We start from the raw sequence: 18,972 nt of genomic DNA on the forward strand, positions 1-18,972 counted from the left end.
GCTCCTCCTTCCCCTGGGAGGAGCTGGATGCCTAGCTCATATATATAGGAGGTCTGTGGCTTCAGTTCCTTGCTTGGTCCTCTTGTGTTCACATGCTTCTAAGACTGCTGCTGCTTCTGGTTCCTGATCCTGGCTTCGTCTGACTACCCTGCTGGTTCCTGATCCTGGCTTCGTCTGACTACCCTGCTGGTTCCTGATCCTGGCTTCGTCTGACTACCCTGCTGGTTCCTGATCCTGGCTTCGTCTGACTACCCTTCTGGTTCCTGACCTCTGGCTTCGCAAAGACTCTGCTCGGTTTCACCATCCGTTTGGACTTTTGCTTTACAGCTTTATTTTCAATAAAGCCTTCTTATTTTCATTTATCTCTTGTTGTACGTCTGGTTCATGGTTCCGTGACAAGTATCCAGGATTCTATTATGATGTCACAATGTATTGTCAGCATATAATAGTATCCAGGGTTTCATTATGATGTCACAATTTATGGTCAGCAGATAATAGTATCCAGGATTCCATTATGATGTGTGAGACAGTGACAGGTCTCACTCAGGTTAGAGGCAAGGAAGGGGTGGATAGTGCGGTCCACACCCCTGTTCCACCACAGGTGAGAGAAGCTGGAGGTAATCAGCCTGGCATAAGGCACCTCCCAGGGTGTCAGAAGGGGAGTGTGTGTTATCTGTGGACAGAGGCCTGAAGGCTCTGTCTGTGTGGTCTCAGCTGGGCTAGGCTGAGGGACCATGAGGCTAAGTGACAGCCTGGAATTTGGGGGATGCAGTGACACCCGTGGTACAAGGGCCACAAGGTCAGAGTCGGGAGGACTGCTGGACCACAATTCCCCAAAGGGACTTGCATTTGCTACAGCCTGGAGGCTGCTGGACTATTGGGCTGAGAAAGCCGCATGTTATGACCGTGTGTGAACGGTCCTTTAGGTGAGTCAGGTTATTATATGTTTAGTTAGAGCCCAGCCGGGCAGGTGTTTATTTTGTATCATTTATGTTTGGTTTGCTGAGGTGCCAAATAAAGTGATATTTGGACCTGAAACTTGGTGTCTGGCGACCATACTTGTGTGAATGACCCCCAGAGAAGAGCTAACCCCCCACAATTGGTGGAGGATGCGGGCAGGTGTCCCTGCTGAAAGGAGATAACTGGTTGCTAGGGGCAACGGCAAGAGCAGGTGCTGCTGAATTCTGCTGTGTTGCAAAGAAAATTGCTGTGTGGATTTAAAGTGCCAGCAGCCCTGGGAAAGAGACTGTGAATGCTGAAATTGTTTCTTGAGAGTGAGACACCTGGAGGCCGGGTCTCTGTTAGTGGACTTGTTGCTGAAAATTTTTCTGGTGCCTGGGCTGTCTGCTGCTATAGGGTGGATAGAGGATCTCACCGAGCAGCTGAGGATCTGGAGGCTAACCAATCTGGAGGCTAACCAAAGGCACCTGAAGTGGCAGCAGGAGCATGAAAAACTCATGAAGGAGTATGAAAGACAAAGAGAACTCCTAACCCAAAGCGTTTACCAGGGTAACAGCTGTGCTGATGCTTTGAGGACGCCATTGCAGTGGGCCCTGGAGAAAAAACCTGCAAAGCTGAGTGGACAATTTGTAAAAGTCCAAAGTGTCGAGGATGCGGCTGAAAAAACAGTCAAAAAGGTGACGTGTGACGTTGCCAAGGGCAACCGTCGGGAAGAAAAGGATGTCCGGAGGAGCCGTGATGCGGGTGCTAGGTGCAACCAACCACGACGGCAGGAGAGCGCTGTTGGAGATGCCGTCAAGTCACAAAGTGTGAACCTGATTGTCCTATGGTCAGAAGTCAGGTAACCAGGAATCCATGGCAGGAGGTTCCTAATGTCCAGGAGAAGGACTGTGACCTGGGGGAAGATGTTCCTGGCTCTCCCTCATCGCCTGAGACTGCCGAACCAGTGACGTCTGTGGGTAAGACTGTTCCGTGTTTTTCTCGTGTAAAAGACAAAGTGACAGTGAGCACGGTTCTGGAGACTGGGCAGGTTGCTGACCAGTGCCCTGGGGCTTCAGAAGCCGTGAACTCTGGTGTGAACCGGCGTCAGTTGCTATCTGCCGAGCCGGGAGGTGTTGAGACACCAGGACTGGAGACTGAGCCGCAAATGATAGATGTGCGGGACAGTCATGCGGATAATGAGGACTATCCGGGGGTTCTCACTCAGTGTGAGACTCCAGTGAGAACTGGGACTTGTGAACCTGATGTGATACATATGCTAATACATGAGGGAATGTCGGGCCGTGATTTCCCGTTGTTCCGTGACTTGTGGGGAAGTGGAAACACTTCTGCAGTCAGTGACGAAACTCCTGCAGAACTGGTACCTAATCCGTTAAGTGAAGTGACCATTAAAAACAATGGGGCAGATAAGGTGCAAGGTGATTGTGCCAAGTTGGCGGAAATGCATAATGAAAGGGGGATGTCATGTGAAATATCTGATGTTGATAACATGCCTTTTCCGTTGCAGATTGTGGTCAGGGGAGAAGCGCCCCCTGGTGGTAAAAATGTAAATCTCGATGAAGCTTTATTTTCATCTGCTATTTTTCATGAAGTGCTATATGACTTGATCAAAAGGTTTGAAGACATGCATATAAGTAGTGTGGAGCAAAGCCCAGCTCCAGCTCAGTGTTTGAAGGTGCAGGAAAATATGATAGGGTTAGAGGGTGTACCGCACGTACCAGAGGTGGAAATGCAGTCTCCACAATGTTGGTTGGTTACTGGGGAGGTGTCCCAGGTGGGGATTGGCTCAGCGGTGCCCCTGGAGGTCAGAATTGATAGTGACACGAGCGGTATGGGTGACGTATGTGATGTGACCGATAGCAACCCGGGGAGTGAAGCTACCATGTCAAGGTCCTGCGAAACAAAGGTGGTTACTCGTAGCAACCAATATAGTGAGCACTCAATATCTGCTGCTATGCGTCAGGTTCAGTTTATATATTATTTATTATGTCACACTACAGCATATTTTGTACAAGATTAAAACAATATAAAACAATATATTGGTAAAATACCGCTTATTACAAATCTTAAAGAAGTATCACTGCTGAATATCAATATGAGTCATTATTATATACCAATAAAATTCAGACTTGTTAAGAATATAAATATATAAATATAGAGAATCCCTATTATTACTTTGTATGCGCTGCGCCTGTATTGCGCTACAAAGTCTCAGTCTTATATCTGTGCTGAGAGGAATGGCTCACAGTTCCAGGCGGTATCTTCGTGAGTTTACTATTCAATATTACTCACTTTTTGGGGTCCAGCTTGTGTGTATCAGTCCGTGGTGGCGTCCCACCACAGGTTAGTGCACTCACCGGATTCCTTTATAGCACTGTAGGCTAGCTTCCACTTGCTCCACTCTGCAGTCTCGTTATGGTAGATGAAATACCTGCTTTCAATTGACTCCTATACGCCCCACGTGTAGTCGGCGTCCTGTATTTCACCAACAATCCACGAGGCTAGGGCGTCAGGGAGTCCTCGCTTGTAGATATGTTCGAGGCTCCTATGTTTGAGTCAAGAGTCTTGTTAATTACCGTCTATGCGGTTATGTCCATAACTCTGCGTACTGGTGATTCCGGTGTAGTGAAGTGTGTCCTTCAGTGTATGGATCCCGTCCTGCTATACGCGTTTCAAGGTCTCTGACCTCTTCCTCAGTAGCTGGTCCTGGGATCCATCTTTACTTACTTATATATCCTGGAACAGGTTACACCCCTTTCTCTTAATTAGGGTTTACTCCAAAATTTAGCTTGGAATGAAATGTTTTTGGAGTCATTCCACATACTATTAAATAGGACATCTCTGCTACCCATATATATGTCGATATATATCGTATACTTTAGATCATATGTACAATATAATTCTGTATTGAATAACATTCTATAAAAAAATTTTTTATTATTATCATAAACATTTCAATAAACATAAAATTATAAAATTATAAAAATTATAAAAATTCGATATAAGTTTTGTGAATTTATTATAGGTTTTTCTTAAAAAGTTTTTTGAAATATTAAAATATTAATTTAATTAAAATATTGATATATATTCGAGATTATTCTAAATTCATCTGTGATTCACTACAAACATGAATCACAGATGAATTTAGAATAATCTCGAATATATATCAATATTTTAATTAAATTAATATTTTAATATTTCAAAAAAACTTTTTAAGAAAAACCTATAATAAATTCACAAAACTTATATCGAATTTTTATAATTTTTATAATTTTATAATTTTATGTTTATTGAAATGTTTATGATAATAATAAAAAATTTTTTTATACAATGTTATTCAATACAGAATTATATTGTACATATGATCTAAAGTATACGATATATATCGACATATATATGGGTAGCAGAGATGTCCTATTTAATAGTATGTGGAATGACTCCAAAAACATTTCATTCCAAGCTAAATTTTGGAGTAAACCCTAATTAAGAGAAAGGGGTGTAACCTGTTCCAGGATATATAAGTAAGTAAAGATGGATCCCAGGACCAGCTACTGAGGAAGAGGTCAGAGACCTTGAAACGCGTATAGCAGGACGGGATCCATACACTGAAGGACACACTTCACTACACCGGAATCACCAGTACGCAGAGTTATGGACATAACCGCATAGACGGTAATTAACAAGACTCTTGACTCAAACATAGGAGCCTCGAACATATCTACAAGCGAGGACTCCCTGACGCCCTAGCCTCGTGGATTGTTGGTGAAATACAGGACGCCGACTACACGTGGGGCGTATAGGAGTCAATTGAAAGCAGGTATTTCATCTACCATAACGAGACTGCAGAGTGGAGCAAGTGGAAGCTAGCCTACAGTGCTATAAAGGAATCCGGTGAGTGCACTAACCTGTGGTGGGACGCCACCACGGACTGATACACACAAGCTGGACCCCAAAAAGTGAGTAATATTGAATAGTAAACTCACGAAGATACCGCCTGGAACTGTGAGCCATTCCTCTCAGCACAGATATAAGACTGAGACTTTGTAGCGCAATACAGGCGCAGCGCATACAAAGTAATAATAGGGATTCTCTATATTTATATATTTATATTCTTAACAAGTCTGAATTTTATTGGTATATAATAATGACTCATATTGATATTCAGCAGTGATACTTCTTTAAGATTTGTAATAAGCGGTATTTTACCAATATATTGTTTTATATTGTTTTAATCTTGTACAAAATATGCTGTAGTGTGACATAATAAATAATATATAAACTGAACCTGACGCATAGCAGCAGATATTGAGTGCTCACTATATTGTACTAAAATTCTCAAACTTCACATTGTGGTCAGGGTGAACCACACCTTAGTTTGAGCACCTGCCTTAGCTGACTGAAGGGTGAGCCACTATAAACTTTACTAAACTAGTAGCAACCAGACAGTTATATCTGACGAAATGGGAATTAAGTCGGGTGACGTCAGCCTAGTGTCTGAGGCCCATGTCCAGACAGTTGCAGGTGACCTGACACGACAGTACAGCTGCAAACAGGAGTTTCATCTCTCTCTCTCCTCACGCTCCCTAGAAACATCAGAGAAAGGACTAGCTGTCTTCACAAAGAAATGGAAGAAGGCTTCAGAAAGGGAAAAGGAGGAGAGCCAGAAAGAGAAATGCATCTCTGCTCGATATGATGAAAAATGTAACCAAGCAGAGACTGATGATTGGGAAAAGGAGACCAAGGCCCTCTCCTTGGCTAGAGCCCTTGAAGAAGCGCTTGAGGAGCGTGCTGAATTGGAGAGGCTGAACAAGCAACTCAGAGCAGAGACAGAAAATCTCATGAGCTTAAAAATTGAGTTGGAGAAATCTAAGTGTGCTCTCGAGCAGCAGGTGGAAGGTGAGAAACCTGAAGAGAGTTCTCTGAAAGACATCATGAAGCCAGAGCCTGTTAAAAATGGGACGGGAGATGGTGGCACTGTGGCGCTGGCTGTGGCAGAGAAGATGGAAGATGCTTCTGCTAAACCAGTTGATGGGGCTGATGTGAATGCCGAAGACCACAGACCCGTGGTAGCGTGTAACCTAGGCCTGGAAGACGTCCCCTCTGCATGCAAGGCCTTCCAAATAGCCAGCAGGCTGCTGGGGAAGAAGTACGAGGAGGTGAACGATCAGTTTTTGGATCTGGGCTATTACGATGGGCTGTATCTCCTGACTCCTCCTCAAAAGGAGAACAGTGTCCTGGGTGAGCCTCTGGAGAAAATGACAGAAGACAAGGAGTCTGCTGAAGACCCTGGTGCCTCCTGCCTCGATGAGAAAGAGGGGGAGGGGTTAACAGGGCAAGTGTATGGTGCCATGTCCGAGAAGGATGAGAAGGCGGTCAAAGAGACTGGAGACTCCAAGAAGACAAAGGCTGAAAAAGTTAAGGCCGATGTGTTGGTTGACGTGAAGTCTCCAGGTGCTGCAGAGACCAAAGTTAAGCCAAAGGGGGCCGCGGCCGAAGTGGAAAAAGCCACTAAAGAAGCGGGTAGGGCAAGCAGGCTCTGGTGAAGGAGCCCTGCAAAGCAAAGGAGGAAGTGTCGGGACGTGACCATGACTGGGAACAGTTCAGTCAAGAGTGGCAGCAGTCCAAGAAAGGACATGAGGCGCAAGTGCGGGAGCCAGAGGATCAAAAACGAGAGAGAGATCGAAGAGTGCGAGAGCGCATCATTATCACCCACGAAAGAGTAGGAAAAGAGTATCTGGTGATGAGATGGGCACATGAGGCCTTTAGGCAGTTTCGGTTAGGCAAGATGTTGGTTTTGGTGATAAACCAAGCTCTGCTGGCGTGGGCCTGGCAGAACAAAGGGAAGGTACGTGTCACCGAGGTTCCTGGCCTCGGTGAAATAAGAACCGGTAATTTTCTGTGTCAGCGGCAGCTAGTGCTCGCTGACACTGGGTTACCTAGTGTGGCTGTAAAGCCAATCTGGGCCGGTTCTTATTGGGAGCAGCCAAAGAGCAGGGTGGGTGGCTGTTCCCCACGTCCAGGCCAGGTCGATACCCTCTCACCAGCCTTCCGTGGTTATGCAGGTGTTCACCCTCACGGGCTTGAACAAAGGGGGGGAATATGTGAGACAGTGACAGGTCTCACTCAGGTTAGAGGCAAGGAAGGGGTGGATAGTGCGGTCCACACCCCTGTTCCACCACAGGTGAGAGAAGCTGGAGGTAATCAGCCTGGCATAAGGCACCTCCCAGGGTGTCAGAAGGGGAGTGTGTGTTATCTGTGGACAGAGGCCTGGAGGCTCTGTCTGTGTGGTCTCAGCTGGGCTAGGCTGAGGGACCACGAGGCTAAGTGACAGCCTGGAATTTGGGGGATGCAGTGACGCCCGTGGTACAAGGGCCACAAGGTCAGAGTCGGGAGGACTGCTAGACCACAATTCCCCAAAGGGACTTGCATTTGCTACAGCCTGGAGGCTGCTGGACTATTGGGCTGAGAAAGCCGCATGTTATGATGTTATGTGTGAACGGTCCTTTAGGTGAGTCAGGTTATTATATGTTTAGTTAGAGCCCAGCCGGGTAGGTGTTTATTTTGTATCATTTATGTTTGGTTTGCTGAGGTGCCAAATAAAGTGATATTTGGACCTGAAACTTGGTGTCTGGCGACCATACTTGTGTGAATGACCCCCAGAGAAGAGCTAACCCCCCACAGATGTCACAATGTATAGTAATAAGATAATAGTATCCAGGATTCCATTATGATGTCACAATGTATGGTCAGCAGGGGATAGTATCCAGGATTCCATTATGATGACACAATGTAAGGTGAGCAGATAATAGTATCCAGGATTCTATTATGATGTCACAATGTATAGTAACAAGATGATAGTATCCAGGATTCCATTATGATGTCACAATGTATTGTCAGCATTTAATAGTATCCAGGGTTCCATTATGATGTCACAATGGATGGCCAACAGGTGATAGTATCCAGGATTCCATTATGATGTCACAATGTAAGGTGAGCAGATGATAGTATCCAGGATTCCATTATGATGTCACAATGTAAGGTGAGCAGATAATACTATCCAGGATTCCATTATGATGTCACAATGTATTGTCAGCATTTAATAGTATCCAGGGTTCCATTATGATGTCACAATATATAGTCAGCAGGTGATAGTATCCAGGATTCCATTATGATGTCACAATGTAAGGTGAGCAGATGATAGTATCCAGGATTCCATTATGATGTCACAATGTAAGGTGAGCAGATAATACTATCCAGGATTCCATTATGATGTCACAATGTATAGTAATAAGATGATAGTATCCTTGATTCCATTATGATGTCACAATGTGTGGTCAGCAGATGATGGTATCCAGGGTTCTATTATGATGTCACAATGTATGGTCAGCAGAAAATAGTATTGAGGATTCCATTATGATGTCACGATGTATTGTCAGCAGATAATAGTATCCAGGGTTCTATTATGATGTCACAATGTATGGTCAGCAGATAATAGTATCCAGGGTTCTATTATGATGTCACAATGTATTGTCAGCAGGTGATAGTATCCAGGATTCCATTATGATGTCACAATGTATGGTCAGCAGGTGATAGTATCTAGGATTCCATTATGATGTCACAATGTATTGTCAGCATATAATAGTATCCAGGGTTCCATTATGATGTCACAATGGATGGTCATCAGATAATAGTATTCAGGATTCCATTATGATGTCACAATGTATGATCAGCAGGTGATAGTATCCAGGGTTCCATTATGATGTCACAATGTATGGTCGCCAGATAATAGTATCCAGGATTCCATTATGATGTCACAATGTATAGTAATAGGATGATAGTATCCAGGATTCCATTATGATGTCACAATGTACGGTCAGCAGATGATGGTATCCAGGATTCCATTGTGATGTCACAATGTATGGTCAGTAGAAAATACTATCCAGGATTCCGTTATGATGTCACAATGTATGGTAAGCAGATAATAGTATTCTGGTTTCCATTATAATGTCACAATGTATGGTCAGCAGTTGATAGTATCTAGGATTACATTATGATATCACAATGTATAGTAATCAGATGATAGTATCTGGGATTCCATTATGATGTCACAATGTATCCGGGATTCCATTATGATGTCACAATGTATGGTCTGCAGATAATAGTATCCAGGATTCCATTACGATGTCACAATGTATTGTCAGCATATAATAGTATCCAGGGTTCCATTATGATGTCACAATGTATGGTCAGCAGATAATAGTATTTAGGATTCCATTATGATGTCACAATGTATTGTCAGCAGGTGATAGTATCTAGGATTCCATTATGATGTCACAATGTAAGGAGACCAGATGATAGTATCCAGGATTCTATTATGATGTCACAATGTATGGTAAGCAGATAATAGTATTCAGGATTCCATTATGATGTCACAATGTATGGTCAGCAGGTGATAGTATCTAGGATTACATTATGATATCACAATGTATAGTAACAAGATGATAGTATCTAGGATTACATTATGATGTCATAATGTATCCGGGATTCCATTATATCACAATGTATAGTAATTAGATGATAGTATCTAGGATTACATTAGGATGTCATAATGTATTCAGTATTCCATTATGATGTCACAAGGAATGGTCAGCAGAAAATAGTATCCAGGATTCCATTATGATGTCACAATGTATTGTCAGCAGATAATAGTATCCAGTATTCCATTATGATGTCACAATGTATGGTCAGCAGATAATAGGATCCCGGATTCCATTATGATGTCACAATGTATGGTCAGCAGGTGATAGTATTCAGGAATCCATTATAATGTCACAATGTAAGGTGAGCAGATGATGGTATCTAAGATTCCATTATGATGTTAGAATGTATGGTGAGCAGATGATTCTATCTAGGGTTCTATTATGATGTCAAAATGAATCGTCAGCAGGTGATAGTATCTAGAATTACATTATGATGTCACAATGGATGGTCAGCAGGTGATAGTATCTAGAATTACATTATGATGTCACAATGTATGGTCAGCAGATAATAGTATCCAGGGATCCATTATGATGTCACAATGGATGGTCAGCAGATAATAGTATTCAGGATTCCATTATGACATCACAATGTATGGTCAGCAGGTGATAGTATCTAGGATTACATTATGATGTCACAATGTATAGTAATCGGATGATAGTATCCAGGATTACATTATGATGTCACAATGTATAGCAATAAGATGATAGTATCCAGGATTCCATTCTGATGTCACAATGTATGGTCAGCAGAAAATAGTATCCAGGATTCCATTATGATGTCACAATGTATGGTCAGCAGATAATAGGATCCCGGATTCCATTATGATGTCACAATGTATGGTCAGCAGGTGATAGTATCCAGGAATCCATTATGAAGTCACAATGTAAGGTGGGCAGATGATAATATCTAAGATTCCATTATGATGTCACAATGTATGGTCAGAAGATAATAGTATCCAGGATTCTATTATGATGTCACAATGTATGGTCAGCAGGTGATAGTATCCAGGATTCCATTATGATGTCACAATGTATGTTCAGCAGATAATAGTATTCAGGATTCCATTATGTCACAATGTATGTTCAGCAGATAATGGTATCCGGAATTCTATTATGATGTCACAATGTATGTTCAGCAGATAATAGTATTCAGGATTCAATTATGATGTCACAATGTATGGTCAGCAGATAATGGTATCCAGGATTCTATTATGATGTCACAATGTATAGTAATAAGATGATAGTATCCAGGATTCCATTATGATGTCACAATGTATGGTCAGCAGATAATGGTATCCAGGATTCTATTATGATGTCACAATGTATAGTAATAAGATGATAGTATCCAGGATTCCATTATGATGTCACAATGTATGGTCAGCAGATGATGGTATCTAGGATTCCATTGTGATGTCACAATGTATGGTCAGTAGATAATACTATCCAGGATTCCGTTATGATGTCACGATGTATGGTAAGCAGATGATAGTATTCAGGATTCCATTATGATGTCACAATGTAATTTGAGCATATGATAGTATCCAGGATTCCATTATGATGTCACAATATATGGTCCGCAGATAATAGTATCCAGGATTCCATTATGATGTCACAATGTAAGGTGAGCAGATGATAGTATCCAGGATTCCATTATGATGTCACAATGTATGGTCAGCAGATAATAGTATTCAGGATTCCATTATGATGTCACAATGTATGGTCAGCAGTTGATAGTATCTAGGATTACATTATGATGTCACAATATAGTAATCAGATGATAGTATCCAGGATTACATTATGATGTCACAATGTATGGTCAGCAGATAATAGTATCCAGGATTATTTTATGATGTCACAATGTATGGTCAGCAGGTGATAGTATCCAGGATTGCATTATGATGTCACAATGTATGTTCAGCAGATAATAGTATCCAGGATTCCATTATGATGTCACAATGTATTGTCAGCTTGTAATAGTATCCAGGGTTCCATTATGATGTCACAATGGATGGTCAGCAGAAAATAGTATTCAGGATTCCATTATGATGTCACAATGTATGGTCTGCAGGTGATAGTATCCAGGATTGCATCATGATGTCACAATGTAAGGTGAGCAGATGATAGTATCCAGGATTCCATTTTGATGTCACAATGTATGGTCAGCAGGTGATAGTATCCAGGATTCCATTATGATGTCACAATGTATGTTCATCAGATAATAGTATCCCGGATTCCATTATGATGTCACAATGCATTGTCAGCATTTAATAGTATCCAGGGTTCCATTATGATGTCACAGTGGATAGTCAGCAGTTGATAGTATCCAGGATTCCTTTATGATGTCACAATGTATGGTCAGCAGATGATGGTATCCAGGATTCCATTGTGATGTCACAATGTATGGTCAGTAGATAATACTATCCAGGATTCCGTTATGATGTCACAATGTATGGTAAGCAGATGATAGTATTCAGGATTCCATTATGATGTCACAATGTATAGTAATCAGATGATAGTATCTAGGATTACATTATAATGTCATAATGTTTCCGGGATTCCATTATGATGTCACAATGTATGGTCTGCAGATAATAGTATCCAGAATTCCATTATGATGTCACAATGTATTGTATGCAGATAATATTATCCAGGGTTCCATTATGATGTCACAATGTATGGTCTTCAGTTGATGGTATCTAGCATTCCATTGTGATGTCACAATGTATGGTCAGCAGATAATAGTATTCAGGATTCCATTATAATGTCACAATGTATTGTCCGCAGAAAATAGTATCCAGGATTCGATTATGATGTCACAATGTATGGTCAGCAGGTGATAGTATCCAGGATTCCATTATGATGTCACAATGTAAGGTGAGCAGATAATACTATCAAGGATTCCATTATGATGTCACAATGTATGGTCAGCAGATGATGATATCCAGGATTCCATTGTGATGTCACAATGTATGGTCAGTAGATAATACTATCCAGGATTCCGTTATGATGTCACAATGTATGGTAAGCAGATGATATTATTCAGGATTCCATTATGATGTCACAATGTATAGTAATCAGATGATAGTATCTAGGATTGCATTATAATGTCATAATGTTTCCGGGATTCCATTATGATGTCACAATGTATGGTCTGCAGATAATAGTATCCAGAATTCCATTATGATGTCACAATGTATTGTCAGCAGATAATATTATCCAGGGTTCCATTATGATGTCACAATGTATGGTCTTCAGATGATGGTATCTAGCATTCCATTGTGATGTCACAATGTATGGTCAGTACATAATACTATCCAGGATTCCGTTATGATGTCACAATGTATGGTAAGCAGATGATAGTATTCAGGATTCCATTATGATGTCACAATGTAAGTTGAGCAGATGATAGTATCCAGGATTCCATTATGATGTCACAATGTATGGTCCGCAGGTAATAGTATCCAGGATTCCATTATGATGTCACAATGTATGGTCTTCAGATGATGGTATCTAGCATTCTATTGTGATGTCGCAATGTATGGTCAGTACATAATACTATCCAGGATTCCGTTATGATGTCACAATGTATGATAAGCAGATGATAGTATTCAGGATTCCATTATGATGTCACAATGTATGGTCAGCAGGTGATAGTATCTAGGATTACATTATGATGTCATAATGTTTCCGGGATTCCATTATGATGTCACAATGTATGGTCTGCAGATAATTGTATCCAGAATCCCATTATGATGTCACAATGTATTGTATGCAGATAATATTATCCAGGGTTCCATTATGATGTCACAATGTATGGTCTTCAGTTGATGGTATCTAGCATTCCATTGTGATGTCACAATGTATGGTCAGCAGATAATAGTATTCAGGATTCCATTATAATGTCACAATGTATTGTCCGCAGATAATAGTATCCAGGATTCCATTATGATGTCACAATGTATGGTCAGCAGGTGATAGTATCCAGGATTCCATTATGATGTCACAATGTAAGGTGAGCGGATAATACTATCCAGGATTCCATTATGATGTCACAATGTATGGTCCGCAGGTAATAGTATCCAGGATTCCATTATGATGTCACAATGTATGGTCTTCAGATGATGGTATCTAGCATTCTATTGTGATGTCGCAATGTATGGTCAGTACATAATACTATCCAGGATTCCGTTATGATGTCACAATGTATGATAAGCAGATGATAGTATTCAGGATTCCATTATGATGTCACAATGTATGGTCAGCAGGTGATAGTATCTAGGATTACATTATGATGTCATAATGTTTCCGGGATTCCATTATGATGTCACAATGTATGGTCTGCAGATAATTGTATCCAGAATTCCATTATGATGTCACAATGTATTGTATGCAGATAATATTATCCAGGGTTCCATTATGATGTCACAATGTATGGTCTTCAGTTGATGGTATCTAGCATTCCATTGTGATGTCACAATGTATGGTCAGCAGATAATAGTATTCAGGATTCCATTATAATGTCACAATGTATTGTCCGCAGATAATAGTATCCAGGATTCCATTATGATGTCACAATGTATGGTCAGCAGGTGATAGTATCCAGGATTCCATTATGATGTCACAATGTAAGGTGAGCGGATAATACTATCCAGGATTCCATTATGATGTCACAATGTATAGTAACAAGATGATAGTATCCAGGATTCCATTATGATGTCACAATGTATTGTCAGCATTTAATAGTATCCAGGGTTCCATTATGATGTCACAATGGATGGCCAGCAGATAATAGTATTCAGGATTCCATTATGATGTCACAATATATGGTCAGCAGGTGATAGTATCCAGGATTCCATTATGATGTCACAATGTAAGGTGAGCAGATAATACTATCCAGGATTCCATTATGATGTCACAATGTATAGTAATAGGATGATGGTATCCTTGATTCCATTATGATGTCACAATGTATGGTCAGCAGATGATGGTATCCAGGGTTCTATTATGATGTCACAATGTATGGTCAGCAGAAAATAGTATTGAGGATTCCATTATGATGTCACAATTAGGGATGAGCGAACCCGAACTGTATAGTTCGGGTTCATACCGAATTTTGGGATGTCCGTGACACGGTCCCGAACCCGAACATTTTCGTAAAAGTCCGGGTTCGGGTTCGGTGTTCGGCGCTTTCTTGGCGCTTTTTGAAAGGCTGCAAGGCAGCCAATCAACAAGCGTCATACTACTTGCCCCAAGAGGCCATCACAGCCTTGCCTACTATTGGCATGGCTATGATTGGCCAGTGCAGCATGTTACCCAGCCTCTATATAAGCTTGGGTCACGTAGCGCTGCACGTCACTCTGCTGATTCAAGCATAGGGAGAGGTTGCTGCTGCGACGTTAGGGCGAGATTAGTCAGATTAACTCCTTCAAAAGACTTAATTTAGTGATCGATCTCCAGCTGTGGATCATTGAAGTGCTGATATTGAATTGCTCACTTTTTTTAGGCTGCCCAGAGCGTTTTTATATCACTTTTTTCTGGGGTGATCGGCGGCCATTTTGTGGCTTGTGGTGCGCCAGCACAAGCTACCACCAAGTGCATTTAACCATCAATAGTGTGGTTATTTTTTGTTATATCCTACATCAGGTGCAGGCTGAGCCTGTGTCACCCAAGTGCATTTAACCATCAATAGTGTGGTTATTTTTTGGCCATATACTACATCAGGTGCAGGCTGAGCCTGTGTCACCCAAGTGCATTTAACCATCAATAGTGTGGTTATTTTTTGGCCATATACTACATCAGGGGCAAGTTGAGCCTGTCACCCAGCGCCTAAAAAATAGCCCTGAAATTTATATTCCTCCAAATCAGTACTGTTTTAGCTGGTCAAGTTATTTGTATTGACCGTAAAAGCACAGTTTTTGTTCTGGGTTGAAAAACTATTCCCAAATTTGCCATTCTCAAAATTAGTAGTTTCTGCTATATCAGGCCTACTTTAAATCTATCCCAAAAAGGGTATATTAGATTCAAGGTGCTGATAGTGTCATTCTGAAAAACTTAACACACACGCTACAGTGCAGATACAAGTCTAATTCTGTGATTAAAGGTATACCTGTCACACAGCGCCTAAAAAATAGCCCTGACATTTATATTCCTCTAAATCAGTACTGTTTTAGCTGGTCAAATTATTTGTAGTGACCGTAAAAGCACAGTTTTTGTTCTGGGTTGAAAAACTATTCCCAAATTTGCCATTTTCAAAATTGTGGTGAACGGGAACAATGAGGAAAACATCTAGTAAGGGACGCGGACGTGGACATGGTCGTGGTGGTGTTAGTGGACCCTCTGGTGCTTAGAGAGGACGTGGCCGTTCTGCCACAGCCACACGTCCTAGTGTACCAACTACCTCAGGTCCCAGTAGCCGTCATAATTTACAGGGATATTTCGTGGGGCCCAATGCCGTTCTAAGGATGGTAAGGCCTGAGCAGGTACAGGCATTAGTCAATTGGGTGGCCGACAGTGCATCCAGCACGTTCACATTATCTCCCACCCAGTCTTCTGCAGAAAGCGCACAGATGGCGCATGAAAACCAAGCCCATCAGTCTGTCACATCACCCCCATGCATATCAGGGAAACTGTCTGAGCCTCAAGTTATGCAGCAGTCTCTTATGCTGTTTGAAGACTCTGCTGCCAGGGTTTCCCAAGGGCATCAACCTAGCCCTTCCCCAGGGGTGGAAGAGATAGAATGCACTAACGCACAACCACTTATGTTTCCTGATGATGAGGACATGGGAATACCACCTCAGCACGTCTCTGATGATGACGAAACACAGGTGCTAACTGCTGCGTCTTTCTGCAGTGTGCAGACTAAACAGGAGGTCAGGGATCAAGACTGGGTGGAAGACGATGCAGGGGACGATGAGGTCCTAGACCCCACATGGAATGAAGGTCGTGCCACTGACTTTCACAGTTCGGAGGAAGAGGCAGTGGTGAGACCGAGCCAACAGCGTAGCAAAAGAGGGAGCAGTGGGCAAAATCAGAACACCCGCCGCCAAGAGACTCCTCCTGCTACTGACCGCCGCCATCTGGGACCGAGCACCCCAAAGGCAGCTTCAAGGAGTTCCCTGGCATGGCACTTCTTCAAACAATGTGCTGACGACAAGACCAGAGTGGTTTGCACGCTGTGCCATCAGAGCCTGAAGCGAGGCATTAACGTTCTGAACCTTAGCACAACCTGCATGACCAGGCACCTGCATGCAAAGCATGAACTGCAGTGGAGTAAACACCTTAAAAACAAGGAAGTCACTCAGGCTCCCCCTGCTACCTCTTCTGCTGCTGCCGCCTCGGCCTCTTCTGCTGCTGCAGCCTCGGCCTCTTCCTCCGCCTCTGGAGGAACGTTGGCACCTGCCGCCCAGCAAACATGGGATGTACCACCAACACCACCACCTGCGTCACCAAGCATCTCAACCATGTCACACGGCAGCGTTCAGCTCTCCATCTCACAAACATTTGAGAGAAAGCGTAAATTCCCACCTAGCCACCCTCGATCCCTGGCCCTGAATGCCAGCATTTCTAAACTACTAGTCTATGAAATGCTGTCATTTAGGCTGGTGGACACAGACAGCTTCAAACAGCTCATGTCGCTTGCTGTCCCACAGTATGTTGTTCCCAGCCGCCACTACTTCTCCAAGAGAGCCGTGCCTTCCCTGCACAACCAAGTGTCCGATAAAATCAAGTGTGCACTGCGCAACGCCATCTGTGGCAAGGTCCACCTAACCACAGATACGTGGACCAGTAAGCACGGCCAGGGACGCTATATCTCCCTAACTGCACACTGGGTAAATGTAGTGGCGGCTGGGCCCCAGGCGGAGAGCTGTTTGGCGCACGTCCTTCCGCCGCCAAGGATCGCAGGGCAACATTCTTTGCCTCCTGTCTCCTCCTCCTCCTCCTACTCAGCTTCCTAGTCCTCTTCTTCCACCTGCTCATCCAGTCAGCCACACACCTTCACCACCAACTTCAGCACAGCCCGGGGTAAACGTCAGCAGGCCGTTTTGAAACTCATATGTTTGGAGGACAGGCCCCACACCACACAGGAGTTGTGGCGGGGTATAGAACAACAGACCGACGAGTGGTTGCTGCCGGTGAGCCTCAAGCCCGGCCTGGTGGTGTGCGATAATGGGCGAAATCTCGTTGCAGCTCTGGGACTAGCCGGTTTGCCTGGCGCATGTGCTGAATTTGGTGGTGCAGAAGTTCATTCGCAACTACCCCGACATGTCAGAGCTGCTGCATAAAGTGCGGGCCGTCTGTTCGCGCTTCCGGCGTTCACACCCTGCCGCTGCTCGCCTGTCTGCGCTACAGCGCAACTTCGGCCTTCCCGGTCACCGCCTCATATGCGACGTGCCCACCAGGTGGAACTCCACCTTGCACATGCTGGACAGACTGTGCGAGCAGCAGCAGGCCATAGTGGAGTTTCAGCTGCAGCACGCACGGGTCAGTCGCACTGCGGAACAGCACCACTTCACCACCAATGACTGGGCCTCCATGCGAGACCTGTGTGCCCTGTTGCGCTGTTTCGAGTACTCCACCAACATGGCCAGTGGCGATGACGCCGTTATCAGCGTTACAATACCACTTCTATGTCTCCTTGATAAAACACTTAGGGCAATGATGGAAGAGGAGGTGGCCCAGGAGGAAGAGGAGGAAGAGGGGTCATTTTTAGCACTTTCAGGCCAGTCTCTTCGAAGTGACTCAGAGGGAGGTTTTGTAACAGTACAGCCTGGATCACAGCGGCTCCCTGTGACGATACGCTGACTTGCGCTCCAGCGTGGAACGCACCGGCCGTCTGCGATGATACGCTGGCTTGCACTCCAGCGTGGAACGCAGTGGCTGCTGGGCCGTCCTGTGACTCCGCCCACTTACCGCCCGGCCCTTAAATAGAAGACAGGTGCTAAGCAGGGTGTTCCACTAATGGAGTGAGCACCCTGCTAGCTCCACTGCATCTGAGGACTCTGTCCACATATCCAGACCTGGATCCCTAACAACAGCGTGAAGGACTGTCTACCTTCTTGCCACTGGCTTCCCCACTGCTGGCTTCCTAGCCAGGACCAACTAACCGCAAGTATATGCCTGTTACCTGCTCTGATTAATGTCCTGGAACTCTGAGTGGGTGGTTCCTGACTGGTGTGAGACGATACTCCCATACTAACTCTGAACCTACTGCATACTATATACTAAACTGTGGACATGCTATACTAACTCTGAACCTACTGCATACTATATACTAAACTGTGGACATGCTATACTAACTCTGAACCTACTGCATACTATATACTAAACTGTGGACATGCTCTGAACCTACTGCATACTATATACTAAACTGTGGACATGCTCTGAACCTACTGCATACTATATACTAAACTGTGGACATGTTCTGAACCTACTGCATACTATATACTAAACTGAGGACATGCTATATACTAAC

The sequence above is a fragment of the Bufo bufo genome, chromosome 2 (genome assembly GCF_905171765.1).
Source record: "Bufo bufo chromosome 2, aBufBuf1.1, whole genome shotgun sequence".
NCBI classification, from domain to species: Eukaryota; Metazoa; Chordata; class Amphibia; order Anura; family Bufonidae; genus Bufo; species Bufo bufo.